This window comes from Andrena cerasifolii, chromosome 9 (genome assembly GCF_050908995.1).
Source record: "Andrena cerasifolii isolate SP2316 chromosome 9, iyAndCera1_principal, whole genome shotgun sequence".
NCBI lineage: Eukaryota > Metazoa > Arthropoda > Insecta > Hymenoptera > Andrenidae > Andrena > Andrena cerasifolii.
Window position 1 is genome coordinate 284,173 of NC_135126.1, and position 18,891 is coordinate 303,063.

An 18,891-nucleotide genomic window follows, 5' to 3' on the forward strand; every position below is an offset into this window, starting at 1 on the left:
CTTATAAATTTTAATGTTCGCAGGAGCATGCATGATCGCCTAGACTGTGTACTGTGTGGAGATGGAGTTGAAGTAAGTATCGCATGTATTCTGTTTATTCATACGTTACGTTTAATTTTATGCTAATATTGTATTTGTTTTCAGCGCTAACACAACGCGGAACATGGTGATTCTACACAAAAAAGAAGTCGAAAATACTGAATGAAATTTCCTGATATCGCCCCTACTAGGTACCAGTGGTTACGGGACGTGGATTTGTAAATGTAAATGTTGAAAGTCCCTCTTTGGATTTATATGCGCTTATATTATTTTGTAACAATTGTAATCACTGATCCTGTATATTATTAAAGAAAGAATAAATACTTTTTGAAATAAGTAGAATTAATTATTTAATAAACTGTAGAATCTGCTTGTTGGTCATGTGGGGTAGGGATGCACGTTGGTCCATGTGACGTCACGCGTAGGAAATTCTTTGGCAATTGTGGGCTTCAGATGGCGCTGTTGGATGTGTCAGGCGAGCAGCAGGACCTGCCGTCGATCTGCCGTCGATCTGCCGTCGATCTGCCGTCGATCTGCCGTCGATCTGCCGTCGATCTGCCGGCAGACCCTGACAAGCAGACCCTGCCGGCAGAACCGTAGCTGAATGCGGACGTAGGCTGCATCGCAGCTGCCGGCAGATTCTGCTGCCCAGATCTGGCTATCAGGGCTCTGTATAATCCATATATCAACTGTATATAACCCATATACGCACTTTTTTAACCATGTGAAGCTCATATATGGTTCATACATGCTAGCATATTTGTTGCCAAATTTCCATATATGGGGGTTACATATAAATCATGTATATACAACCCAGTTACTGTGGTCTGTCACGAACCCCCATTACAAGTCCCCACGTAGGCCAATTTAGGAATAAATTCAGACGGATTTGGAGAACTATTAATGCAACTTTATTGTATTATTTATAATAATCTATTGAAGAATGTATATTTACACATAATTTTAGTCGAATCGCGTGTAAGGTAACAATCTTAAGTGTGTGGCCTCTTAAAATTAGTCGGGTAGTTTAAAGTCAAACAATCGTAAATATTTTATATATAATATTCATGCTAGGTCTATGTCTAAGTCAGTCTTTCTTTACTCAGGTACAATTTGTCACGATATTCTACGCTATCCCGCGTTATTACATTTATTGTCTCATTTCCCGTTCTTACACCCTAGATATTTTTTTTGATTTTGTTAAAAAATCCTACTATTAATCTTGCCACCGCTGGCTCTCCTTCATTAATCCTATTTATTATATCTTCACTTTCCCTTGCCCCCTTCGCCTCTAGCATCGTTTTATACCTTACTCTTTCACTCTGATACTTTCTACATTTCCACACAACATGATTAATATCCTCAATCCCTTCTCCACAGTCGCAGTTGGCAGACTCTACTATTCCCTTTCTCTGCAGAGATTCGGCCAAATTATAATGATTTGCTCTCAACCTACTGAGTGTGGTGATGGGCCCTCTTGCCATGTTTTTTAATTTCCCAAACCACGGACACCGTTTCCCTTCATTATTTGTCTTCATGTTAAAATATTTGACCCCTTTCTCCTTTCCCTCCTCCCCTTCATGTCTCTAAACGATCTTTTCCATGCATCCTCTGTTAGTGCCACTCTTATGTCCTCCAGTGGAATCTTGTTCTCCTTGTCCGGGATTCCTTCTGTTGATTCCTTGGCTTTCGTATCAGCCTTCTCATTTCCCATTATTCCCTTATGCGCTGGCACCCATGCTATTCTTATTTTACCGCTGGTTTGTTGGGTGTTTACAGTTTCCCTTCTGTGTAGCTTTTCTCTTTTTATTATGCTGTTTCTTATTCTTTCTATTCTTTTATTCTTCTTATTCTTTCCACCGTTTTCACTGTCTCTACTTTTTCCTAAGGCAGTCAGTACACTCATTGAGTCTGTCAAAATTAATACATCCCTTTCCTTAAATTCTACGTTGGCTATTTCTATCGCCCGTTCTATTGCAATTGCCTCTGTTGTGAAAATAGTCGCCTTGTTACTAACGCTCATGCCTCTTTCCTGCCAGGTATTTTCGTTGCTATTCTTTATTACTATGCCTATGCCATTAGCTCTTTTACCCGGTATCTTGGACCCATCTGTGTAGATTTCGGTATTTACTTGTCTGTTTATCCCTTTTCTCCCTTTAATTTCCTCGATTATTCCATTGTGGCCACTAGTTGGCATATCCCTCATGATATTCCCCAAGTTCCAATCTATCACCTCATCCATGTCAATCTCCTCGTCTTCCCTCTCCCTCTCGGTTCTTTCGCCATGCGGCGCCTCCTCTCTCTCCATGATCTCTTCCAATGGTTCCGTCTCGTTCCATATCCGTACCATATCTTCCATCTGTGCCTCGTCATCTCTTCCCTGCGCCTCCACTAGCCTTTTGATGGCCTCCAGTGGCTCACTGTGTATTCGGCTCCTTTGTTTGCTTAAGTATCTTTGCAGTAGTAACTCTTTCCTGTTTATCATATCCATGATTCCCGCCTCTGTCATCATTACGTTTATTGGGGTGGACATTCTGTATCCCATTGCTGTCCTTATTCCTGCATTTTGCATCTTCTTTATCTTGTCCTTTATTTTACCTCCCTTGCTGCTGTTATGGAAGATGGTGATGCCATACTCCATTACCGATCTGATTAGGGACTTATACAATATAATCATTGTTTCCGGGTTGGCCCCCTTTTTTATGTGTCCTATGTACCTAAGCATTGTAAGTCTTCTTTTGGTTTTCAACTCCATTTCCGACACGTGCTTCTCAAACCTCAGTCTTCTGTCCAGCACTATACCCAAAAATTTTCCTTCCTCTTCCTCTTCAATCTCCACCCCGTTGACCTCTATTTTAACTTTGCCCCTTCTACATGACCTGTTCCTTGTCGTGAAGTTTATCACTTTTGTTTTTTCTTCCGCTACTTCCAACTTTACCTCTTTCAAGTTGTTTATTATCGTATTGATTGCTGTTTCAATTGCGTTAATATTAATTTCTTTGGCGTTACTTGTTGTATATATGGCTATATCATCTGCGTATTGCAGGACTTTCACCCTTTCCCTGTCTATATTACTAGTTATGTCTGCTGTATATATATTGTATAATATGGGGCTTAATATGGCTCCTTGTGGTAGCCCTTTTCCTTGGTTGCATATTGTAGGTTCTCTGAATTTCCTTATGCACTTGATTTTCCTATCTTTGACTCAGTTGCTCACGAATCCTACAATTCTTTCTGGACATTTTTTTTGTGTTAGTTTCCTTATTAGTGTGTTGTAATCAACATTGTCGTATGCAGCTTTCACGTCTAGGAATGCTGCCAGGGTGTCCCTCTTGCTCACAAATCCTGTTCTTATGTCCGCGGTCATAATAGTTAAATTGTCTATCGTGGATCTGCCTTTTCTAAATCCGTTTTGACTGGAATCCATGACCTCCTCTTCCTCCGCCCACCTGGCCAGTCTATTATTAACAATTCTCTCCAAGATCTTCCCCACACATAGGGTTAGGGCTATGGGTCTTAAAGCTTTTTTATTAGGTTTGTCTATGAATATTATCACTGCCTTCTTCCATTCGTTTGGAATCTCTTGTGTGCTCCATACTTCCTCGTATATATCTTTAAGGAACTCCAGATATTCCGGTATCAAATTCTTGAATATTTCGTATCCTATGCCGTCCTCCCCCGGCGCTGACTTGGAGTTTGACGCTTCTATGGCTTCCTCTACCTCATTTATTGTTATGGCCCTGTTCCACACCTCATTCTCCCCCTCCTCGTCTTTGACTGGATGTTCCCTGTCTCTGCCACTGTTTCCCATCCCATACTCTCCGCTTCTCAGTTTCCTTATTTCCGCTTCTTCCAGCTCCTCCCTTTCTTCTGTAGATATATTCTTGTTTCTTATGCAGCTGTCGAATCCCTTCTGTATGTTTTTGATTTTTCTCCATATATCCGTTCCACGAGTGTGGTGGTTAATCGATGTTGCCATCTCTTCCCATGCATTCGTCCTCTTGGTCTTAATTACTTCTCTAACCTCCTTACCTTTCTCCATATACACTTGCCAATTGATATCATTAGGGTTTTTTATAAATTTGTTTACGGCCTTCCTTCGTTCTCTTTTGGCCTGGACACATTCCTTGTCCACCATGGGTACTGTTTTTGTCGTAGTCGGTTCGATTGGTTGGCCCCTTCTTTGGACTGGTTGGTCTTCTTATTTTTCCTCTTTCCTTTCCCTTCTCTCGTGTCGCTCTCTGTATTTGCCTCCTCTGTATTTGCTTCCTCCATTGCATCTGTAATGTTTTCCATTAGTACTCTACATTTATTGTTTGTATCAATGCATCTGCTAATCTCTTCTTTAATCCTTTCCCCATTCCTTATCTGATACATTTTAAATACCCTCCAGTCTGTATATCCTTCTTTGTACCTTCTAGTTGTGAACATCTTCTCCTCCCTTCTTTCTAGTTTCTTTGATATTTGCACACCTATAATTTGATGGTCTGACCCCAATGTTTCCCCCTCCTCTATTATAACCGATTCTTGGTAGACCTTAAATGTCATTATTATTAGGTCTATGTTGGACGGTTTATACTTCCCTGAACCTGTTCTCGACGTCGTGTATTCATTTTTAATGAACATCTCCTGCTGTTCCACCGTTTCCGCCAAGTGCATCCCATCTTTATCATTTTTATAGCAGTTCCACTCCTTATTATTAGCGTTAAAATCGCCCATTATTATCGTTTCCGTGTCTCCTCTTCTATTTTCAAATAATTTCTCCCATTCTTCTTTTTTCAGTATACAGTCTGGATATTTGTATACTACTATTATGTCAACCTCTTGTCCATCTATTTCGACTGTGATAGCCATTATCTCGGTTTTGTCTTTGATCCATCTAACGTTGACTCTTTCTCTCATATTAATGTTATCTTTTATTATAATACATAACCCCCCCCCCCTTCTATCGTTCTCCCTATCTTTCCTATATATATTAAACCCTTTCATCCCGAATTTGTACCTATGTGTCATCCATGTCTCCGTCACCCCTATAATATCATATTCATTTGCCATTTCCTTGAATTCTACTGTTTTATTTCTCAAACTTCTCGCATTCCATATCGCAATCCTACAACTATTATTGTCCCTATTCATTATATTACTATTCAGGCTATGCTCTTTAGATATTAATATGCCTGCTTATGATTTTTATTATCACCCTTACGAGTTCCTATAATTCCACCTTATTTCTATTATTAACCAATTAAAACTACTATGTGGTTTCTATTGCTTTTATATACAGTTACACCTATTCTTATACTTTACTTGATGTTGTACGCTATTTCTCTTTGGTTTGAGCCACATTTTCCTCCTGGCCCATTTCTATTGCCTCCGTGCTTTCGTTCCAATTCTCAAGTCTTCCTTTCTCTCCCCTGTCGTCTAATCCCTCGTTATCGTCCTCATCTTCTTCTTTCATTACCAACTCCTCCAGCCATTCAGTCGTTCCCTCGCTCTCGTTGTCGTCATCTACTAATGTATCAGTGTCCGACTCGACGACGTCCAGCTTCTTAGCCGTTACCCTTTCCATTTCCAGTTCGTCTGTTTCATATCGGACTGGAATGGATACCTTTTCTATCTTCCTAACTCTTGGTTTGTCGTGCTCCTTTTCTTTCCCATGCTGTATTATGTTGTGTTCGATACCTTCATTTTTAATTTTATCCATCCATCCATCCTTATCCGCCTCCATTCTTTTAGTGTGTGCTCCTTCCCCTTTCTTATTATTTTCCTTAACTTTTCCTGGTTTGTTCATGTCGAACGGTTGAGTGTGTATCCCATTCCAATTTTCCTCCGAGTCCGTTGTATGTTGCTCTCTGTCCATTTGTTCCTTCATTCTTCTACTAAGTCTTTGCATTAAGTTCTTTTCTTTTATGATTTTCATCATTTCTTCAACCAGTAACTCCTCTTCCTCCTGGTTACGTATTTTATTCGTTTGTTCTCTTATCTCCTTCTTTGTTTTGCTTTCACTACTCCCACTTTTTCCGGGTGCTCCTGGTTCATTTTTTAGGTTATATTTGTCAGATCCTCCTCCCTGTGACGAGATAGTTTTTTGATTAGTATCTAGGTTATGTTTTCTTGGTATGTACTGTTGTGTTCTATCTTTCCTGTAATTGTTTTCGTTCTTCCACCTTTGTTCACCCTCTCTTCCAGGGCTTCTGACCGGCTTCCTCTGAGTGTCCTCTGGGATCTCATTCCTCCTCTTAAATTCTTTGTTATTCTTCAGGACTCTGCTACTGTGTCCCCATATGTTCTCCTCCGGCCTTCTGTTATCATACTGAGTCCATTCCTCTTTCTCTGGATCCTCCCTTTGGTATCCTCTCTGATCTTTGTTTTTCTCCCAAACTTTCCTTAACTTGACAATCTCTTTCTCTACCGGAAAGTCTAATTTTTCCCAGTACTCAATTTTGATATTTTTCCTGAGAGCGGGGAAGTCTGTTCCCATTACATCTTCCTCGTACTCCTCCATACCTCTCCCTTCGTTTCCATACTTCACAAGTTTTTCTTCCCTTCTAACTATTTCTTCAGCCCCTCTATAGGTCAGATTCTTGTGGGCCATTATTTTTTTTATTGTGGCCTCCCTCTGATATGCAGGGCACTCCCTAGCAGTACTCGTATGATTTCCATTGCAGTTAATGCATCTGGGGTTTTCTGTGCACCCTCCATGAAATGACTTTGCGCATAGGAAACATTTTCTTTCAGGTGTCTTGCACATCGCCTGAATGTGCCCAAATCTTAAACATCTAAAGCAATGCTTGACCGCTTCTACAAACGGTTGAACATTGAGCCACACATGCCCAAATCCTATAAGTAGCCTTGTGGGCAGGGATTCGCCCTGCATCCTTATTAAGATTGCCTTTCCCTCTTCCCATGTGACTTTTCCATCTTTCATTTTTCTTCTTTTTAACCTTTCCAGCGTGAACCGCCCCTGATTAGGGCTCATTTTTAACTGGTCTTCAAGCTCTTCGATTGAGTCCTCCCACTTGTTGATCACTCCCTTTCTGAACTTCCATCTATTCGGAATGTAGGTGATGTAGTCCGTTGGTTGTAGTCTACTCCTTGCTAGCATTGCGTTAGCATCTTGTCTGCTTTTGTACGTGACTTCCGCCCTGTTGAAGCCTACCATCTTCAATCCCTGGAATTTTATTTTCATGTCCATTATTATTTTGTATATCTTAATTAAGTTGTTCTTTTTACTAGCTGTTACTTTATTTTGGTTGAGTGCTATTGTTACGAGGTATTCCTCCCGGCACGATTCCCAATCGTACATCTCGCTAATCTTGTTTTCCTTTGTCATTGTATCATAACCACTTTCCGCTTGTTTTACCATCTTCCTTTCTTTCCCAGTTATCATCTGTTCTTTTTCTCTTACCTGGTACCCGCTCTGCCTATCTCTTATCTTCTTACTACTGGCTTTATCTGCTGCGTTATCAATTTTTTTTCTCTTCTTATTGACACTTTGCTGCTCGTATTCATTATCCTTACACTGATCACTATATTCTACTGTGTTTTCGCCAACTATACATTCTGTCGTTCCTCGTGCACCCCGTTGTGTGGCACTCTTTTTTCCTTCTTCCTGATCCACTTCAACTTCCATGTCTTCGACGTGGTCTCCGTTAGCCTGCCCTGTGTTTATCTTTTCTTTCTCTTTTTCCTCCCAGGTCTTCACTTCTTCTACTTTTCCCATGTTCTCTATGGTATGTCTTTCATTATCCTTCCTATCTTTCCCCATTTCTCCTTTAACGTTCTTACTCAATTCCTTCTTAATATCCTTTCTCATTCCTCTCTCTAGTCCTATTTCATTTTTCCCTCCATGCCCTCCCCCTATCGGTCGGACCTCGGCGCCCAGCTTAACCTCTTCACTCACCTTTCCTTCCCTTAATCGTCGCCGTGACCACCTTTACTTCTTCCCCGTCTCGCTCGTTGAGCCTCTACCTTCCTCTTCTCAACCCTTACACGCCTCACTCTCTAACTTCCTATTTCGACTTTAATATTTTAATATTTCACAGCTCTCGTATTCTCTCAATCATCAGGCCACCATGCTTCTGCTGAATTCTGAGAAAAAAGCTTCTTTAACTTCAAAAAGCTGTTCTTATAGAGAACACCTTTTATATAAGGAGGGAGGTGTTGCGAGTTGCGATTCTCGCTCTAGTGGCGTTCAACACAAACTTTAGAAGCGCGAAGTTCAAAACGGATCATATGAGTGTAATAGGAAAGGGAAACAAAGCGAAGTTCGCACAAGCCCGAGGGGTTAGAAAATAGTTAGAGATTCTTTTAATGAGAAAACTTCAAGATTATAAATTAATCAATACCCGCTTGGAAACGGGTGTTTGAATAAATGAACTGCACTTTGATCCCTTCTCCTAGATGTAATTCCTGAGCAATGTTGTTAAACGCTTGATTCTAAAAATCAATAACTGTGAAGGAAATAGATTCACCAATGAGAATTTAGTTAGTAAATATTTTATTGGCTCTTAGATTTTAAGGACATCTTGTAAAGAACAAAAGATGTAAAAGCGTTTGCGTTTGAAAGGGCACTTGAACCCCGAGAGCGAAAGTGAACGGACGTGCAATTATAAATCTAGCGAAATTCTTATTTGTATTGTTTAAATTCATTGAGTTCATTAAATTTATTAGTTGTTTGTGTTCAAATCGTTTCCTTACATTATTATTTTTATCTCTAAAAATCCGCGTCCAGGGAGCAGAACGCCTTAGCGTTCCACGGACGTTGTCCCGCGCCTGAATTCCCCACCAGAAGGCTACTAATCCCCTAAGGCCACGCAACACATATAATATATAATATAAATACACACATAGAAATTTTATATAAATATAGGTATAAAAACTTAATACGAATAATCTCACATACTTAGTATAAATATAAAAAAAATTAATAAGTAATAAATATGTACGTAATATAATTCTTTAAAATTGTATATAATATAAATACACTAACAAATATTTAAACTAAAAATAAAAAACAATATAATATAGAATAACAAAAAACTATGTATGTATTAACATGTAGGAATAATAACATACATAATTTTTTTGCTTCTAGACGGTTTCTTTTTTCATTTAAAATTAACCCTGCTTTTGAAAATATTCTGTCGCACTGTACTGACGTGGCCACAATACAAAATATTTGATCTATTAATTTTTTTAATATTGGAAACTGAAATTTATGATTGTTCCACCAAATTAGTGGGTCCCTGTTTCTATCATAAAACTCCTCCCTTAAATAATTATCTATTTCTGTGAAGATTTTATTTTCTTGGGTTAGCTTGTGGAGCATTTTTCTTCACATTTTCATTTAATGCATCCCATATTGACAATTCTTATGTGTCATTTGTCTGGCATTCGTACATTTGTCTGATGTTCTGATTCAGTGTTATTTATTTCATCGACTAACATGTTTTTTATTTCTATCTTTAATATATTTAAAGTTTGTGGTGAGAAAAAAGCATTTTTAAATCGGGGGTTTAGAAATATGCAAATCTGTATTATAATATTGTTCTCAATATTTTCAAATCGATTTAATATTTCTTCTTCAATAATATATATTATTTGTTTAGCGATTATTGAAAATTCTTTTTGTTTTAGTTTGTCACATATGTTGTTTAAGGGGGTAGTCACGGGTAATGCAGCGCGCTGTATACCGACACAATCTGGCCCGAAACATGGGTTCGGGATTTTTCGTTTTTCATCCTTATATGAGCAGATTTGGGGCTGGGCGAGGTCTCATTCGAAAGAGGAAGGTTCAATGCGGAGCGCTCTGCTCATGGTTCAACGATATTGTGTTGATATGTAATAATATCAGTGTCCAAAGTAAAGCAAAAGTCGACAAAATATACCCGCAGAATCCAAGCATTTTTAGGTCACTAAAAGAGTTTTGTGACTCAAACGGTGAGCAGAGCGCTCCGCATTGAATCTTCTTCTTTCGAATGAGACCTCTCCCAGGCCAAAATCTGCTCATATAAGAACGAAAAACGAAAAATCGTGACTACATTCCCAAATCAGAGTTCCGCCATATTGGCGATAATACATAGCAAGTCACGTGACAAATTTAGTTGAGGTAGTAGATACGAGATGGCGCCTACTCGGGAGGACTGTCAACGTGGATTCATAGCAAAACTGAAGCGATAGCTGGATATACGAGCCACAATAAAAGCATGATGGAGTCAATGTATGCATTTTCGGACGATTGTAGGTTAGGTTATATTCATTTTAGGCATACAGTGACATAGGAACTGCTGGGAATTGTATACATTTACTAAATTAACGCTTTTATCGTTAAATATACATCACTTGAAATCGCTGTCGTATTTATGTCATAGTAATTCAGGCAGTTAGAACAACAACGGACTAACCTACATTAAAAAAAAATTTCCTATTGTACATCGATGGCTTACAATTAGTGTTTACAATTACAATGCACAAAATTGGGCTTTGTAACAGGAGAACATGCCGTCGAAAGAGATGGCACAAAGTAACGTCTCCGGAGAGCAAATCAAAGAGCGAGAAGTGGCGCAGATGTTTCGAGACAGTGACTGTTTAACGAAGAGACGCAGAATTTTCGAACGCTTCTTGAAAGGCCTGCGCCTCTTATTTGCAACTTTAAGGCGATGCCTTTGAAGCTGAAATTTAGTATACCTCTTTCCACTTCATGTTCTCCTGATATATTGGCCAAAATCTGGCGCAAATGTTCAGAATGCACAAAATTGGGCTTTGTAACAGGTGAACATGCCGTCGAAAGAGATGACACAAAGTAACGTCTCCGGAGAGCAAATCAAAGAGCGAGAAGTGGCGCAGATGTTTCGAGACAGTGACTGTTTAACGAAGAGACGCAGAATTTTGGAGCGCCTCTTATTTGCAACTTTAAGGCGATGCCCTTGAAGCAGAAATTTAGTATACCTCTATCCACTTCATGTTCTCCTGATAAATTGGCCAAAATCTGGCGAAAATTTTCAGAATGCACAAAATTGGGCATTGTAACAGGAGAACATGCCGTCGAAAGAGATGGCACAAAGTAACGTCTCCGGAGAGCAAATCAAAGAGCGAGAAGTGGCGCAGATGTTTCGAGACAGTGACTGTTTAACGAAGAGACGCAGAATTTTCGAACGCCTCTTGAACGGCCTGCGCCTCTTATTTGCAACTTTAAGGCGATGCCCTTGAAGCAGAAATTTAGTATACCTCTATCCACTTCATGTTCTCCTGATAAATTGGCCAAAATCTGGCGAAAATATTCAGAATGCACAAAATTGGGCATTGTAACAGGAGAACATGCCGTCGAAAGAGATGGCACAAAGTAACGTCTCCGGAGAGCAAATCAAAGAGCGAGAAATGGCGCAGATGTTTCGAGACAGTGACTGTTTCACGAAGAGACGCAGAATTTTGGAGCGCCTCTTATTTGCAACTTTAAGGTGATGCCCTTGAAGCAGAAATTTAGTATACCTCTATCCACTTCATGTTCTCCTAATAAATTGGCCAAAATCTGGCGAAAATATTCAGAATGCACAAAATTGGGCATTGTAACAGGAGAACATGCCGTCGAAAGAGATGGCACAAAGTAACGTCTCCGGAGAGCAAATCAAAGAGCGAGAAATGGCGCAGATGTTTCGAGACAGTGACTGTTTCACGAAGAGACGCAGAATTTTCGAACGCCTCTTGAACGGCCTGCGCCTCTATTTGCAACTTTAAGGCGATGCCTTTGAAGTTGAAATTTAGTATACCTCTTTCCACTTCGTGTTCTCCTGATATATTGGCTAAAATTGGGCTTTGTAACAGGTGAACATGCCGTCGAAAGAGATGACACAAAGTAACGTCTCCGGAGAGCAAATCAAAGAGCGAGAAGTGGCGCAGATGTTTCGAGACAGTGACTGTTTAACGAAGAGACGCAGAATTTTGGAGCGCCTCTTATTTGCAACTTTAAGGCGATGCCTTTGAAGCTGAAATTTAGTATACCTCTTTCCACTTCGTGTTCTCCTGCTATATTGGCCAAAATCTGGCGAAAATGTTCAGAATGCACAAAATTGGGCTTTGTAACAGGAGAACATGCCGTCGAAAGAGATGACACAAAGTAACGTCTCCGGAGAGCAAATCAAAGAGCGAGAAGTGGCGCAGATGTTTCGAGACAGTGACTGTTTAACGAAGAGACGTAGAATTTTGGAGCGCCTCTTATTTGCAACGTTAAGGCGATGCCTTTGAAGCTGAAATTTAGTATACCTCTATCCACTTCATGTTCTCCTGATATATTGGCCAAAATCTGGCGAAAATTTTCAGAATGCACAAAATTGGACTTTGTAACAGGAGAACATGCCGTCGAAAGAGATGGCACAAAGTAACGTCTCCGGAGAGCAAATCAAAGAGCGAGAAGTGGCGCAGATGTTTCGAGAAAGTGACTGTTTAACGAACAGACGCAGAATTTTCGAACGTCTATTGAAAGGCCTACGCCTCTTATTCGCAACTTTAAGGCGATGCCTTTGTAGCTGAAATTTAGTATACCTCTATCCACTTCATGTTCTCCTGATATATTGGCCAAAATCTGGCGAAAATGTTCAGAATGCACAAAATTGGGCTTTGTAACAGGAGAACATGCCGTCGAAAGAGATGACACAAAGTAACGTCTCCGGAGAGCAAATCAAAGAGCGAGAAGTGGCGCAGATGTTTCGAGACAGTGACTGTTTCACGAAGAGACGCAGAATTTTCGAACGCCTCTTGAACGGCCTGCGCCTCTATTTGCAACTTTAAGACGATGCCTTTGAAGTTGAAATTTAGTATACCTCTTTCCACTTCGTGTTCTCCTGATATATTGGCCAAAATTGGGCTTTATAACAGGTGAACATGCCGTCGAAAGAGATGACACAAAGTAACGTCTCCGGAGAGCAAATCAAAGAGCGAGAAGTGGCGCAGATGTTTCGAGACAGTGACTGTTTAACGAAGAGACGCAGAATTTTGGAGCGCCTCTTATTTGCAACTTTAAGGCGATGCCCTTGAAGCAGAAATTTAGTATACCTCTATCCACTTCATGTTCTCCTGATAAATTGGCCAAAATCTGGCGAAAATTTTCAGAATGCACAAAATTGGGCATTGTAACAGGAGAACATGCCGTCGAAAGAGATGGCACAAAGTAACGTCTCCGGAGAGCAAATCAAAGAGCGAGAAGTGGCGCAGATGTTTCGAGACAGTGACTGTTTCACGAAGAGACGCAGAATTTTCGAACGCCTCTTGAACGGCCTGCGCCTCTATTTGCAACTTTAAGGCGATGCCTTTGTAGCTGAAATTTAGTATACCTCTATCCACTTCATGTTCTCCTGATATATTGGCCAAAATCTGGCGAAAATGTTCAGAATGCACAAAATTGGGCTTTGTAACAGGAGAACATGCCGTCGAAAGAGATGACACAAAGTAACGTCTCCGGAGAGCAAATCAAAGAGCGAGAAGTGGCGCAGATGTTTCGAGACAGTGACTGTTTAACGAAGAGACGCAGAATTTTGGAGCGCCTCTTATTTGCAACTTTAAGGCGATGCCCTTGAAGCAGAAATTTAGTATACCTCTATCCACTTCATGTTCTCCTGATAAATTGGCCAAAATCTGGCGAAAATATTCAGAATGCACAAAATTGGGCATTGTAACAGGAGAACATGCCGTCGAAAGAGATGGCACAAAGTAACGTCTCCGGAGAGCAAATCAAAGAGCGAGAAGTGGCGCAGATGTTTCGAGACAGTGACTGTTTCACGAAGAGACGCAGAATTTTCGAACGCCTCTTGAACGGCCTGCGCCTCTATTTGCAACTTTAAGACGATGCCTTTGAAGTTGAAATTTAGTATACCTCTTTCCACTTCGTGTTCTCCTGATATATTGGCCAAAATTGGGCTTTATAACAGGTGAACATGCCGTCGAAAGAGATGACACAAAGTAACGTCTCCGGAGAGCAAATCAAAGAGCGAGAAGTGGCGCAGATGTTTCGAGACAGTGACTGTTTAACGAAGAGACGCAGAATTTTGGAGCGCCTCTTATTTGCAACTTTAAGGCGATGCCCTTGAAGCAGAAATTTAGTATACCTCTATCCACTTCATGTTCTCCTGATAAATTGGCCAAAATCTGGCGAAAATTTTCAGAATGCACAAAATTGGGCATTGTAACAGGAGAACATGCCGTCGAAAGAGATGGCACAAAGTAACGTCTCCGGAGAGCAAATCAAAGAGCGAGAAGTGGCGCAGATGTTTCGAGACAGTGACTGTTTCACGAAGAGACGCAGAATTTTCGAACGCCTCTTGAACGGCCTGCGCCTCTATTTGCAACTTTAAGGCGATGCCTTTGAAGTTGAAATTTAGTATACCTCTTTCCACTTCGTGTTCTCCTGATATATTGACCAAAATCTGGCGAAAATGTTCAGAATGCACAAAATTGGGCTTTGTAACAGGAGAACATGCAGTCGAAAGAGATGGCACAAAGTAACGTCTCCGGAGAGCAAATCAAAGAGCGAGAAATGGCGCAGATGTTTCGAGACAGTGACTGTTTCACGAAGAGACGCAGAATTTTCGAACGCCTCTTGAACGGCCTGCGCCTCTATTTGCAACTTTAAGGCGATGCCTTTGAAGTTGAAATTTAGTATACCTCTTTCCACTTCGTGTTCTCCTGATATATTGGCTAAAATTGGGCTTTGTAACAGGTGAACATGCCGTCGAAAGAGATGACACAAAGTAACGTCTCCGGAGAGCAAATCAAAGAGCGAGAAGTGGCGCAGATGTTTCGAGACAGTGACTGTTTCACGAAGAGACGCAGAATTTTCGAACGCCTCTTGAACGGCCTGCGCCTCTATTTGCAACTTTAAGGCGATGCCTTTGAAGTTGAAATTTAGTATACCTCTTTCCACTTCGTGTTCTCCTGATATATTGACCAAAATCTGGCGAAAATGTTCAGAATGCACAAAATTGGGCTTTGTAACAGGAGAACATGCAGTCGAAAGAGATGGCACAAAGTAACGTCTCCGGAGAGCAAATCAAAGAGCGAGAAATGGCGCAGATGTTTCGAGACAGTGACTGTTTCACGAAGAGACGCAGAATTTTCGAACGCCTCTTGAACGGCCTGCGCCTCTATTTGCAACTTTAAGGCGATGCCTTTGAAGTTGAAATTTAGTATACCTCTTTCCACTTCGTGTTCTCCTGATATATTGGCTAAAATTGGGCTTTGTAACAGGTGAACATGCCGTCGAAAGAGATGACACAAAGTAACGTCTCCGGAGAGCAAATCAAAGAGCGAGAAGTGGCGCAGATGTTTCGAGACAGTGACTGTTTAACGAAGAGACGCAGAATTTTGGAGCGCCTCTTATTTGCAACTTTAAGGCGATGCCCTTGAAGCAGAAATTTAGTATACCTCTATCCACTTCATGTTCTCCTGATAAATTGGCCAAAATCTGGCGAAAATATTCAGAATGCACAAAATTGGGCATTGTAACAGGAGAACATGCCGTCGAAAGAGATGGCACAAAGTAACGTCTCCGGAGAGCAAATCAAAGAGCGAGAAATGGCGCAGATGTTTCGAGACAGTGACAGTTTAACGAAGAGACGCAGAATTTTCGAACGCCTCTTGAACGGCCTGCGCCTCTTATTTGCAACTTTAAGGCGATGCCTTTGAAGTTGAAATTTAGTATACCTCTTTCCACTTCATGTTCTCCTGATATATTGGCCAAAATCTGGCGAAAATGTTCAGAATGCACAAAATTGGGCTTTGTAACAGGAGAACATGCCGTCGAAAGAGATGACACAAAGTAACGTCTCCGGAGAGCAAATCAAGGAGCGAGAAGTGGCGCAGATGTTTCGAGACAGTGACTGTTTAACGAAGAGACGTAGAATTTTGGAGCGCCTCTTATTTGCAACGTTAAGGCGATGCCTTTGAAGCTGAAATTTAGTATACCTCTATCCACTTCATGTTCTCCTGATATATTGGCCAAAATCTGGCGAAAATGTTCAGAATGCACAAAATTGGGCTTTGTAACAGGAGAACATGCCGTCGAAAGAGATGACACAAAGTAACGTCTCCGGAGAGCAAATCAAGGAGCGAGAAGTGGCGCAGATGTTTCGAGACAGTGACTGTTTAACGAAGAGACGTAGAATTTTGGAGCGCCTCTTATTTGCAACGTTAAGGCGATGCCTTTGAAGCTGAAATTTAGTATACCTCTATCCACTTCATGTTCTCCTGATATATTGGCCAAAATCTGGCGAAAATGTTCAGAATGCACAAAATTGGGCTTTGTAACAGGAGAACATGCCGTCGAAAGAGATGACACAAAGTAACGTCTCCGGAGAGCAAATCAAGGAGCGAGAAGTGGCGCAGATGTTTCGAGACAGTGACAGTTTAACGAAGAGACGCAGAATTTTCGAACGCCTCTTGAACGGCCTGCGCCTCTTATTTGCAACTTTAAGGCGATGCCTTTGAAGTTGAAATTTAGTATACCTCTTTCCACTTCATGTTCTCCTGATATATTGGCCAAAATCTGGCGAAAATGTTCAGAATGCACAAAATTGGGCTTTGTAACAGGAGAACATGCCGTCGAAAGAGATGGCACAAAGTAACGTCTCCGGAGAGCAAATCAAAGAGCGAGAAGTGGCGCAGATGTTTCGAGACAGTGACTGTTTAACGAACAGACGCAGAATTTTGGAGCGCCTCTTATTTGCAACGTTAAGGCGATGCCTTTGAAGCTGAAATTTAGTATACCTCTATCCACTTCATGTTCTCCTGATATATTGGCCAAAATCTGGCGAAAATGTTCAGAATGCACAAAATTGGGCTTTGTAACAGGAGAACATGCCGTCGAAAGAGATGGCACAAAGTAACGTCTCCGGAGAGCGAATGAAAGAGCGAGAAGTGGCGCAGATGTTTCGAGAAAGTGACTGTTTAACGAACAGACGCAGAATTTTCGACCGTCTATTGAAAGGCCTACGCCTCTTATTCGCAACTTTAAGGCGATGCCTTTGTAGCTGAAATTTAGTATACCTCTATCCACTTCATGTTCTCCTGATATATTGGCCAAAATCTGGCGAAAATGTTCAGAATGCACAAAATTGGGCTTTGTAACAGGAGAACATGCCGTCGAAAGAGATGGCACAAAGTAACGTCTCCGGAGAGCAAATCAAAGAGCGAGAAGTGGCGCAGATGTTTCGAGACAGTGACTGTTTCACGAAGAGACGCAGAATTTTCGAACGCCTCTTGAACGGCCTGCGCCTCTATTTGCAACTTTAAGGCGATGCCTTTGAAGTTGAAATTTAGTATACCTCTTTCCACTTCGTGTTCTCCTGATATATTGGCTAAAATTGGGCTTTGTAACAGGTGAACATGCCGTCGAAAGAGATGACACAAAGTAACGTCTCCGGAGAGCAAATCAAAGAGCGAGAAGTGGCGCAGATGTTTCGAGACAGTGACTGTTTAACGAAGAGACGCAGAATTTTCGAACGCCTATTGAAAGGCCTACGCCTCTTATTCGCAACTTTAAGGCGATGCCTTTGTAGCTGAAATTTAGTATACCTCTATCCACTTCATGTTCTCCTGATATATTGGCCAAAATCTGGCGAAAATGTTCAGAATGCACAAAATTGGGCTTTGTAACAGGAGAACATGCCGTCGAAAGGGATGGCACAAAGTAACGTCTCCGGAGAGCAAATGAAAGAGCGAGAAATGGCGCAGATGTTTCGAGACAGTGACAGTTTAACGAAGAGACGCAGAATTTTCGAACGCCTCTTGAACGGCCTGCGCCTCTTATTTGCAACTTTAAGGCGATGCCTTTGAAGTTGAAATTTAGTATACCTCTTTCCACTTCATGTTCTCCTGATATATTGGCCAAAATCTGGCGAAAATGTTCAGAATGCACAAAATTGGGCTTTGTAACAGGAGAACATGCCGTCGAAAGAGATGACACAAAGTAACGTCTCCGGAGAGCAAATCAAGGAGCGAGAAGTGGCGCAGATGTTTCGAGACAGTGACTGTTTAACGAAGAGACGTAGAATTTTGGAGCGCCTCTTATTTGCAACGTTAAGGCGATGCCTTTGAAGCTGAAATTTAGTATACCTCTATCCACTTCATGTTCTCCTGATATATTGGCCAAAATCTGGCGAAAATGTTCAGAATGCACAAAATTGGGCTTTGTAACAGGAGAACATGCCGTCGAAAGAGATGACACAAAGTAACGTCTCCGGAGAGCAAATCAAGGAGCGAGAAGTGGCGCAGATGTTTCGAGACAGTGACTGTTTAACGAAGAGACGTAGAATTTTGGAGCGCCTCTTATTTGCAACGTTAAGGCGATGCCTTTGAAGCTGAAATTTAGTATACCTCTATCCACTTCATGTTCTCCTGATATATTGGCCAAAATCTGGCGAAAATGTTCAGAATGCACAAAATTGGGCTTTGTAACAGGAGAACATGCCGTCGAAAGAGATGACACAAAGTAACGTCTCCGGAGAGCAAATCAAGGAGCGAGAAGTGGCGCAGATGTTTCGAGACAGTGACTGTTTAACGAAGAGACGTAGAATTTTGGAGCGCCTCTTATTTGCAACGTTAAGGCGATGCCTTTGAAGCTGAAATTTAGTATACCTCTATCCACTTCATGTTCTCCTGATATATTGGCCAAAATCTGGCGAAAATTTTCAGAATGCACAAAATTGGGCTTTGTAACAGGAGAACATGCCGTCGAAAGAGATGGCACAAAGTAACGTCGCCGGAGAGCAAATCAAAGAGCGAGAAGTGGCGCAGATGTTTCGAGACAGTGACTGTTTAACGAAGAGACGCAGAATTTTCGAACGCCTATTGAAAGGCCTGCGC

The 18,891-nt window shown here is 41.2% G+C and overlaps 1 long non-coding RNA gene across 1 annotated transcript; it reads left to right on the plus strand.

The window, feature by feature from the left end:
* The first annotated feature begins 10 nt into the window (after window positions 1-10).
* Window positions 11-375, plus strand: LOC143372912 (uncharacterized). The gene is made up of 2 exons (XR_013086386.1): window positions 11-72; window positions 145-375. It is a non-coding gene; the product is annotated as an uncharacterized LOC143372912 (long non-coding RNA).
* The last annotated feature ends 18,516 nt before the right edge of the window (window positions 376-18,891 follow it).